The following is a 12,107-nucleotide window of genomic DNA, read 5'->3' on the forward strand; positions in this document are numbered from 1 at the left end:
GAAATGGTTAAATCAAGAAGTCAATCATACTTCGTTCCAATATCAAGTCTTAAAGTCAAGATTCTAACATGAGTGACAAGTCTTAAGTAGGTTTATAACACTCGACAAATGTGGAATTTGGAAAAGTTTTCTTATTCTTGCACATTTGAAATTGGTAAGTTGTGATGTCTTGGATAAGACAAAGACCAACCAGGACCAATTGTGTGAAGTGTTGAACTTGACAAAAGGCTACACTAACTCTTGAATATTTGTTTGTCAAGAAATGGTTCTTGACAAGAGAATCTTATATGTCAAGGAGTCAGTGGGAGTCTTAATGGTCTTGAAAAGTTTCAAGAACAAATCAAGAGTAAACCTAGTTGATCATCACTAGCACACGACTTGAGGTTTAAAGCCTATCGTGGATGACATACTCTTTTTCTGTGCCATTCCAATTGAGTTAATTATGCGTGTGAGTTCTATGAGTTCTCATTTGAATGCATAAAGACAAAGCACCTCGATCAATGGAAAGTACATTGATATGAAAGGGTGAGTTGCTTGGAAGACATGGTGGGCATTCATGTTACCATGAGGCAAGAAATCAAGATTGAACAAGTTCAGTCCATAATGTTTTGGATTTGTCGCAAACTTTCGTTTTGACAAATTCACATGGATAGGAACACATACATCATAAAATCTAAGTGTCATAAGGTTTTCCTCCTTCATGAAAATGATTGTGAGGAAATGCTTTCACTAAGAGAGATTTTAAGAAGATAGCAATTGTGAAAATTGTATTCTCAAATTCGATTATGATTACGGCATCCCTTTTCATAGTTCGAATTGTGAGATTTGGCAATTGATCTGAACATTTGGGACTTAGTAACATAAATTCTGAATTGTTTAGACACACATGTGAGCTATCTAAGGCAAAGGTGTATGAGCTTAAAAAGCTTAGATAAAGGCTTATCAAAGCATTAGGTATTAGAAATATGAACTTAAGGAATTCAATAAGCATTGTTTTCTAGAAGTCCAATTGTTTTCTGAATACATGTCAAAGCTAGTGGGAGCATAAGTGTTATGCTGGTAAGAAAATAATCATCATGTTAGTGGGAGCATGATTATTATGGTAAGTATTGCAAGTTAGCAATATTAATTATAGAAAACAAAGATTCACTTTGCAAAGTTGCAAGGGTTGAAAAGTTGTTTTGCTATAATTAAGGGAGAGAATATTATACTTCGTTTCAAAATTCTAAAGCTTAGCTCGAGAAATGTTAATAAATTTAGTCAAGGATACATAGTGCATTCTCAAAATTCGATTATGATTACGGCATCCCTCTTCATAGTTCGAATTGCGGGAACATGGCACATAAAATATTATGGCAGAAGGCTGATAAAGTATCACGTCTTTATATGAGACATTATGCATCGTGTCTAATACGCTTCGGGTATGGGACCGATTGCATATGTTATAATATTTGACCATTCTAAATTTTCCAAATGCCTAGGGCATTAAGAGGGAAAAAGGACTAGAATCGGTTTTGACTAAAATAATTAAACAACTATCAAAGGACGGTCTGAGGTTCACTGAGGATTTGTCGCTTGTGAGTAGTTGGAAGTATAGTACTGGATGGACTATATTGACATTATTATGAATAGATAAGATTCTATTAAGAATAAGTTGTCATATAGCAAATATGGAAATGTTTCCATTAATGGGAGTTGCATATTAAGACTCTATGTAGATTAGAAACTTTTATGCAAAAGGATGTTCAAAGGAATGTACTTTGAGTGAGAGACATCACATCTATAAAATTGTTTTGTAACAATTTCTGATAGAGAACTTAGTAATTTCATTAGCCGGGTCTTGGTGACTTTTGTGCTATGACATTACGAAAGAATCATTGCATAAAGTGTTAGAATCTGACATATTCTAAAAGTGGCAAGAATTTGGTATTCTTATACTAATAATAAAAAAAAATTGGGGATTGTGAAATGAGTTTCATTGGGAAAGTTTTTCAATTGATCTATTTCACAGAGTATGTACCATAGGAAACCAATGTGTGCATGCTTGGAGCATGGGACAATTGTGGTTATAATTCGAGTAATAAGTTGATTGTGTGAAACAGTAAACAATGAATAATGAGTAATCAATATGGTGTTTAAATAAAAGTGTTTTTATTTACGCTCAAAAGTTTTGGGGCCATATAGGATTAATATTATTATTGCGTTTCACTTTGCATGTTTTGACTTCCAGAATAACTAGGTTATTCAAACATCCACAGTCGGTCATACGTTGGAAGTAGGTATGAAGGAAGACTGTCATGAATCTGTCTGTAGATTGTCTAAAGTGTTTAGACATAGCACAAGTTTGCTGCAGAGTTCATGAGTGCTTTGATAAGATTAGAGTATTGGATTAAACCCACACTCATTTGAATCACTTCATGGTTTTATCACGAGTGATTGGTGAGACGATAACATTGTATATTCTTGAAACCGAGACGTGTGAGTTGTTATTTGCTGGTCGGTTGCACATTGACAATAAGTAAACGTACCAGTAACTTGGTGTTATAAAACTTATTGTTGTGTGTGATTCGATTAGTAGGTGCAAGCAAGCATTTGAGTCGAAGTTTATCCATTCCTTTTACCCAAGGTGGGATAAAAGCGATATCTGTGGGCCCCTCGATGATTTAGTGATGACAAAGGAAAGTGCTCGGCCGGGCCAGGACTGATTTGATTTGTTCAATTAGTCAGTCGTCATAAATCGGAAATCGGGAAACGACACATAGACTGAGAGAATGATTTCAATCCATGTCTCATGTCTATACGATATCTTGTAGAATGGAGGAATATATGATCCCTTATCTAAAGGACACGCGTATCTGATAAGATCAGAGTTGACAACGCTTTTGGAAGCTACGATTGCTGATCAGGTTCTGAAGTCATACGCAGAATAGTTATTAGACTTATCCAAGTGGGAGACTGTTGGATTAGTGTCTAAGTCCATAACTATTTTGGTATTTACTTGACCCGATTGTGAGCATGGTCCTTTTGGGTTGCCTTCACACTGGTGACTAGACAGGATGACAGTTGAGGAGAGAAGTTGATTAGGGCATAAATATGATTTATTTATTATATTATATGATTAATATAATAATTTGGAATCATATTATTAATTAGTATTTAATCAGAAATTAATTAGGAATTAATTTCGGGATTAAAGGAATTAATTAAAAGTACAGGGGCTGTTTTGTAATTATTTGATAGTTGAGACTTTGGGCTATTGGATCACTTTTATTAAGGCTTGAACGAAAATCCTAGAAGGATCTAGGAGTTTTCGTCCAAGGGCTTAAGGAAAGGAGTCCATGGACTTGCTTAGGCCCTAAGCTAAGGGATTAGGGTTTCCACCTTGAAACCCTAGCTAGCCTCAAGTATAAATAGCACCCTAAGGCACTAGAATTCGTCCAAGCCTTGGGAAACCCTAAAAGGGACGAATTTTAGGGCAAGATATCCTTCTCTCCTCTCTCCCATATTCATCCTTTCACCTAGTGTGTTTGTGAGCCATTAGAGGTACTACACTTGTGGTACTTGCTTTCAATAGCTAAGGAAATTCAAGGAACTAGTTGTTATTACTACACAACAACAAAAGGTATGTATTCTATTCTCCTATGTCAATTTCGAAAATAGTAGATGCATGCTAGGGTTCTTTTGTGTTCATAAAGTTGTATAACTAATAGTGAAAACATAGATCCAACTCTAGGGTTGCATGCACACATAGGATTGTTTGTATAAAACCCATCAAGATTTACACTTGCATTCTATCTGAAATCCTCTGATTCTAGGGCGACCTTTCACTGAACTGAAGTATAAAATCCTAGACCCACCGCAGAGGCTGACAGACTCACACCTGGTTCCTCCACAAGACTCTGACTAAGAGTCCAACCAATAAGGGCTACTCAAGCCTAACCACCACATGGATTCCAACCAATGACCCCAGAGGCATCTCACTCTAAACGCAACCCGATACCTTGCTCAAGCCGATCCAACCGGATCTCACTCACGCTACACAATCGAACGAGCCACTCATTGCCTCAGATCCATCAATCCTCATACTACTCAAGGAGTGGTCCTCCATCAATACTATCCGCCTCGACCCAGGCATACACTGATATTTCCTCGGTCTAACTGACCACTCAAACCATGGCCTGCCTCATACTGGTCAATGTTACGATCCCGTCGCAGACTTACAACACTTCCATAACTGTCTATCAATCTGGTTAATGCTACATGTATCTCGTAGCCTTACAACACTTCCATATTTCTATGAACCCACCCATGGTCTTACTGTCCGTTTACTATACCAACCATAATCATCATGAGTCGAACCCGCATCCGACTATAACCCAATCATGTGTTCGGGTTATGATTCAAACCCCCAAGCCATCACCAGACATGAACAGGCAGAGAGGCTCTAATACAACCCTCAACCTGGATCCATCCACATACCCACCATGCGTCATTATCGATGCACAATGAAACGTGAATATCCACCCTTGTGCAACCTTTAGACCAACGATTCTCCCCCACTTGGATTCGTCTGCGCTCTTCCAATCCACCAAAAATTGATAGATTCCCAATCCATCTCTCAACCTTACAATTCAAACTTGTCAACAACACGAGCTTGCAAAAACTAGCATTCCATTACTAGCCAACCTTAGTGATCACACACACTCCTAAACCAGATTAATACTTTCCGAAATCTCAACGAGCTCAATAATCCCAAGTACTTCCAATAATACCACTCCAAATCCTTAAGCCACTTCAGCTCATGACATAGAACTATAACCCTTGACCGGAATGCACGGATCATCAATTCAACAACTCACCTGTCTAAGGATCGATGTATTCAAAGTTCGCCAATAGATACCATTCGATTTCTGCTGGCAATCCCAATGGCTGAAATAACCCATGCGAACAACACTTTCCCATTACTTAAGAGTGATACACTACCACTGCTCCATCCCCACTGATGGTAACAGTCGACAACCTGATCTTTACAATAGCTAGCCTTCCTTGACCAGCCAAGCCTATTGCTTATACATTCCAAGACCGGGTGATCATTCCCAATATCTCAACGAATCTCAAAATCCTTAAGCACTTTCCGTTGAATCCACTAGAAGTCCTTGGCGACTGATTAGTTGATGAGGAACAATATCCCAATATTGAACAAATACCCAACCCGCTCAATCACTTACTTGCACTTAGAGCAATTACCATGCAACCTGCAACTGACCATGCTTCGAAGGTGTGAACTTGAAAACTACCGATCTCACACTCATGAACAAACCAAATCCTTACTACCTCAAAACCATGAACACTCCTACACATCCTGCATTCAAACCTGACATGCCTACCTTGCGGATTCCTTGAATTCTCGCTGATACCACTAAAGATCTGACCGGCTACTGATCTCCTAAGCGGAATACTCAAGTCGGTTCTAAACACGGCCCACGGTATACAAAATGGAAAATGACAACTTTCCGGATAAAATAACTATATTACGCATATAGATGTTTCCATTCTTAGATAATCAGGGCATAAGATTTCACACACACACCAACACGAATTATTAGCATAATGATTTAAGTGTGAAAGAGAAGAATACGATACATACCCGTAGTGTCTTAGGGTTCCGCTCCCCCTTCATGCAGAAGCACTTGCAATGGAACTTGAGCCGTCCCAACCACTAAGCGTGGACAATTTTCCTTGATATGACCAGGCTGATGACAACGATGACACAATTCTGCCTCCAGGGTGCATTCTTGGCGAAGGTGTCCCTTCCATCCGCACCTGCCGCATTTGTACTTGCCGCGCACACGCTTAGATGTTCCTTCACCCTTCTCATAAATATTGTGTCCCCTCAGGCCTCTAGCATTGAACATGGAAATATCAAACTGCTTAGATGTTGCTAGCAGAGCTGGATCATGAATCCGCTTCCTCTTTCCTAGTTGCCTCTCCAAACCAAGCTCCTGCTCCCGAGTCACCTCGACCATCCCATCCACTGTCTGAACGGCCGAGATCCCATCCTCGAACCTGGCGAACAACCTGTTAGTGACATGACCAATAATGTCGGGTAACTCCTCATGTAAAGTTCGCGAAACATCAGTAGCAATCCAATCATGGAATCGATCCCCCGGAATGCATGATGCATAACCCACCTTTGATCCCTCATGACAAGAGCTAGAAAGAGGATCCTCCTCCTCGAAAGATTCTAGGGCTCCACAAGCCCTAAGCTCCTGATGGGTCCCCAGCTGTCCTGCTGCTATCTCAGCCCAAAAATCCCCAAGACGATCATCCAAGAGTTCCATGATCCCTTCCTTGATGGTACCAAACATCACAAGAGTCTGCTCCAAAATACCGCGAGTGATCTCCGACGAGATGAACTCCCGCCTCCGCTCATCTATCGGCTCGGTACCAGCACCTAAGACCTAACCAGAACCTGAACGTCCTCCACGTGTGCTCATAACCATTATGAAAAGCAACCGTACACATGATCAAAACATACCCAAATAATCCTCATCCCACCGGCTTCCTAGATTCTATGTGACTCTCCTCGAGTGGAGTATGGATCCTATGCTTTCAGTAGTACGGGCCCAATACTACCTTCTATATCTATCCATACTTTCCTCAAGAATTATCCCGGATCCACCAAGTCACCTTCTCAAAATTATACTCCAAATACATGCCAAACATCGCAAACAACTCACTACAACACATCCTAGGCTCTCCTAGGTTCCCGACCTCACCCTACTATCAATTGCTGAAGAACTCCCAATAATGTCAGTTAACTACTTCATTGAGGACATTGTGGTTTGTGGTGGACCTTTTTTTGGTGACATACAGTGGTGACTTGCTTCCCTATCCATTCGGTTTGGTGGTTTAGGTTTATACTCGGCAGTAGAGGCTACCTGATATGCTTTTGTTGCCTCAATGGCCCAATCTTGGGTATTGCAATACCATATCTTACGGGATAGCGACATTTATGGTATGGATTCTGATTATGCTTGTGCCTTAGCTTATCTTCGTAACAAGCTTCCAAACATTGAACTTAGCAGTTTTACTACTAAGGACACCCCCCCTAAATCCCAGAATACACCGACGAGTATATGTCTCCTGTGGAGTATCGTACCATCCTCAAATATCGACTCATGATTCTAATATTTCCAACTGACGAGATATGTCCAGTGTTCCGCAAGACATGTTTGGACTCTTTTGGAGAGCATGCAGTTCATTGCAAAGAACTCGCGGGGTTCAAATACAGGCACAATATGGTTAGGGATGTTTTGGTAGACATATTTAAGTGTGCCGGGGTTTCCGCCAAGAAAGAGGCTCCTGTGAATTTCCTGACTGAATCGACAGAAGGAAGGTCAACCCTTAGACCGGCTAACGTTTTGATTTTTGGATGGGTTGGAGGGAAACATGCATGTGTGGACCTTACAGGTGTATCCCCTCTCGTAGGCTTGATGGTTGGGGGTTTTATGGCGGGACATGCTGCATTAAAAGCTGCTACATGCAAGGTTACCAAACATGAGAAATCGTGCGTGGAAAATCAACACGTGTTCATACCTTTTGCATTTGATACGTTTGGTTTCCTTGTGTCGGATGCGGTGGAGCTTCTTAGTAGAGTACAACGGATCATGAATAGCAATGTTATATCCGCTAGATCTATGGATATAGTCTTCAAAAGAATTGACATTACAATACAAAAAGGCTTAGCGACGCAACTTGTTGCCCGTTTTCCTTCTCATTCGTTGTACGATGATAGCTAATATGTATTAATTTAACTTAAGTTATGCATGATTTTTGGATTAATTTTCAATTTTAGAAGTGACCTAACAAAACTTGATAATTAATATGTCACTTTAGAGCTTTTCTGGTTTATGTTAAAAGTTAACTTTTATATGTACTCAATTTTTATAAAACAGTAATGAAAGATACAATAAATTATTATATGTCCAACTGCAACCACATAGGCCTCTGTATCATTTAGCTTAAAAGATACTATAGAATGTACCACATTAATGTATATTTTATCATATTCTCCCAATTATTTAGGCGGACTATAATTTATTGTTCACACGCTAATTAGAGTCTTCAACTGACTGGAACATTCCATGTAAGTGGCTGACTTTTTTTTTCAGTTTTTAACAACAATCTTTTATTCATAAAAAAGTTAACCCTTTTGCAAATTTTTGTAGACGTGGTGCAAGGAAAGAAGGTTGAATATAATGATAATGTAAGTTCATCTATTTGCAGGCTAACTTTTACATGTTTTTGCTGAAATGACAACTTTTATGTTGTTTTTTTCATTGATAATTGCCAATTCAACATCATTACTAATTTACTATCTTATTTCCATTTCTTATGAGGTTCATGAACTGGATGTTTCTGGTGACATATTCGAAAGTAAAACAGTTCGTTTTGAGTTTTCTATGCTTGAAATAGCTTATGAGACATAGAATGGTGTGAGAGTGCGGTATGTGATTGACTTATTGAAGGTGTATAATGAAATTTTCAAATGCTATGAAGCTGATGCATTCAGTACCTAACCCAGGTAAATTACCTTTGGATATAGATTTCATTTATGTTTGTGGTTGTTTATATCTAATGTTCTCTATGCTTTCTACCTCGGGACTCTGGCACACAATGGTCATGTTTTACTGAAGATTGACATCATGTGAAATGTTCTTAAAATACCTACTACTTTGGCCAACCAATATCTAAAATATATAAGATTTAGATGTAATTTTCACTTTCATTACATGTGTTCATTGGAGAAGGAAATCAAAATCATGTTTTTTTTACCTCAAGTTTTCTTGATCAAGCTTCTGCTTTTGCTTTTTCGAGGTTTACCGAAGATTGAATCTTTGCTTCTTCTATTTGATATCTAACACAAAAGGTGTATAACATCCTGCTTGATGCATTTGCGATATCTAGAATGGTGGACCAGACCAAGATTCTGTTCGAGAGTATGCGAAGAAACATGTATTTACGTCTTCTTTTGTCATAAACAAGAGATCGAGACTAAGGTCCCGTTTGATAGTTTCTGTCTGGGAAAGTGCTGTCTGGGAAAGAAATCATGTTGTTTGATTGTACATCAAATTGAATCTGCTGAATGATGAAAAATGACAATATTATCCTGCTGTTTAATACTGTGATGGATGAAGTTGCTGAATAATTATAAAAACATATAAATTGTCATACAAAATCAAAATTACACAATAATCATTATCCAAATAGAATGTCGATTAAGTTGGTTTTAGTTTATTGTTTTTCAAGTTGATGTTATTTTGTTATTCTTTTTAGCCATTTTTGTTTTTTTTAGCCATTAAAAATAATATTTATTAATATATAATAATCCAATAAAAAAATAATAATTCAATAAAAAGGAAATTTAAAAAATTATTTAAAAGAAATTAATAATCCAAAAAAGAAAGAGACGAGTTTGGGACACAATTGTCTTTTCAGTCTATTCAGCCAGAAAGATATGATTTTGGAGTTTTCTGGGAAAGTCATATCTTACCGGGAAAAACTTATTTTTTTGTGCATATCAAACAGTCTTTCCGATCTATTCAGCCAAAAAGATCTGTTTGGACCTGGAAATATGTCTATCAAACGGGACCTAAATTTCTTTTTTCATATGGAGATGTACACCGGATCTTTCCTCGTACACAAGAATGTAATGGATAATTACAACGTAAACAAATTCTATTTATATAACTTTTAATGTAATTTTCAAAAAATTATTTCCAGCTTTCAATTTCCAAACATTATTCAAACCAGCGCCAACATCGCAACCGAATTCCTTCCGGTTCAAAATCAGGTCGCGTCATTGACGCTACACTAAAAATATGAAATTTGTTGCTTTATTTGTTTGTTTCTAATTATAAAATCTTAAAATTCATTTTCAATTTCAATAATTTAGTAACCAACATTGAATTGATGAAACCTATATGAGTTACTAGTCACGCCTCCTCTTCCAGAGCACAAGCCTCTACGCTCTTACAACCCATCGACCTTTTATCTCCCAAACCACCACCATGCAACTCACAATTAATTCCTTTTGGGCTTTTACTCTAGACGATGTATTAGAGATCACGTATTTTTCACAGGTGTTTGGTTCGAGTTTTTTTTCACAATTTTTTGTTATGACCCGATTCTCTTTTCTGGGTTCTGAAATCGGTTCTCCTATTGCATGCCATCTATTCCTTTCGATTTGGGAGTTTTTGTTTTAGTTTTCCTTGCAACTGTTTGGATTTTTTCATAATTTATGGATTCGTTTCTTGATTAGTTTGGTTCCTAAGTGTAGAAACGGTGGTGGTTTAGTTTTGTCTTCATCATCGTCTTCAACCTCCATCTTAATAAGGAACAAAACTTTGATTTTAGTTTTTATTTAGTTTAAAGATTTCAAGTTACTTCTTTGATCTGTCTCAAACTTTGATTTGGGGCTTTAATTTTGTTTAAAGATTTCAAGTTACTTTCTAGGTTTTTGAAGCTTTGAACTTCTTAATATTTTTATGGGTTTCTTTTTGGTGTGTTCATGGTGGTTGGAGGAAGATGAATGGTGGTGGTTGCGATGGGAGGTGGACGGTGGTGGTTGTGGTTGTGTAATTGAGATGTTAAATGTAAGGATGAGGAATTGTTGAATGAGTATTAAACGGAAAAAGTTTGATCCACTTTATTTAAGGACCCTCATTAAATAATATGTGGAATTACCTACGTGATTTTCGCAAAGTAAATACAAAGGTTTATTAAATGGCAGATCCGGCTGAATGCTTCACAGTTCACACCATCAAAAGTGACGTAATTTACATGTAAAATGTAACTTTAATGACTTTGATGATCCAATAGAAAAAAAAATACAAATTTTGTTGTGCTACAATGCTATTTTCCCTTAAAGATAACACCATAAACACATATACATATACAAACATATATACATATATGACACATGTACTTGTAACTTGCAAATATGTGTGAGATTTGAATCTAATTATTATTATTTGTTTTTCAAAGTGTTTCTAGCAATTAATACAATATAAGTATCCTATAGAGAAAATGGATCATCTTTTTGTTGATTGACTCCATTTGGATTAGGATACGAAAATGGTGGAATGTTCATGTTTCATCCGACAACACGTGTAAAGATTTGATAATTTGGACAAATTTATTAAATTTGGTCGTGATTCAAAGGAAATACTTCGATACGATCATCATCACCACTATCTCGATTAAGCAAATTTTGGAACACCGTTTTAACTCGAACAATCAAACCCTTAAAGTTGGAGATCTTAATTTGGCAATATTGTCTTCTAGGCATTTGCTGGATCTCTATAGGAGTAGAAAATATAGTCAGAGGAACTATGTTTGTTGGTTTTACAATCATAATCATGTTATATGTAATGCTCATTTACTACCATCTTGTTATTTTTGAATAATATATTGTCATTACAAAATAAACCATATAAGTGAGTTTTTATTTAATACTTACAGAAATTATATTAGCTATTCATAATTGGATCGATAATTGTTTCATTAGTAGTGATATATGTTTCTTGAAAAGTTAAATATATGTAATATCATGCAAATTGCTAAGTGACGATTTAACTTGTACACATTTAATATATTTTTTTTCCATGTTGATTATTGAACTTTTTTTCTTTGTATACATTTAATTCTTATAATTGGTTATTTTAGGTTAAGCCGAAAAAAAATTAATTACTAGGGTAATATAATTTTCAGTCTGTACACATTTTGTCTTTAATGTTTTTGTACACATTCAATCCTTATGACCAATTTCTTCAGGTTTTGCTCTTGGCATCCTACGTGGGATAATCAATAATGACGTGTTCTCATACGTGACTCGTCCCTCACTTATATCAACAACCTAATTCACGAATCGGTCAAATAATGTTAATGCCCTAGTTTTCTCCAAGTAGAAGATGTATTCGGTTTCATCTATCTCCATAGCAAACAACGAGATTCTTTATGATTGCTTCATTCTAACTCAAATTTGCATTTCTAAAAGGGCAAGTCCATTTAGTCACTAAAATATTTTTGTTCCTTTATAAGGG

The sequence above is a fragment of the Lactuca virosa genome, chromosome 5, assembly GCF_052849685.1.
Source record: "Lactuca virosa cultivar CGN04683 chromosome 5, Lactuca_virosa_CGN04683_v6, whole genome shotgun sequence".
Classification (NCBI taxonomy): Eukaryota; Viridiplantae; Streptophyta; class Magnoliopsida; order Asterales; family Asteraceae; genus Lactuca; species Lactuca virosa.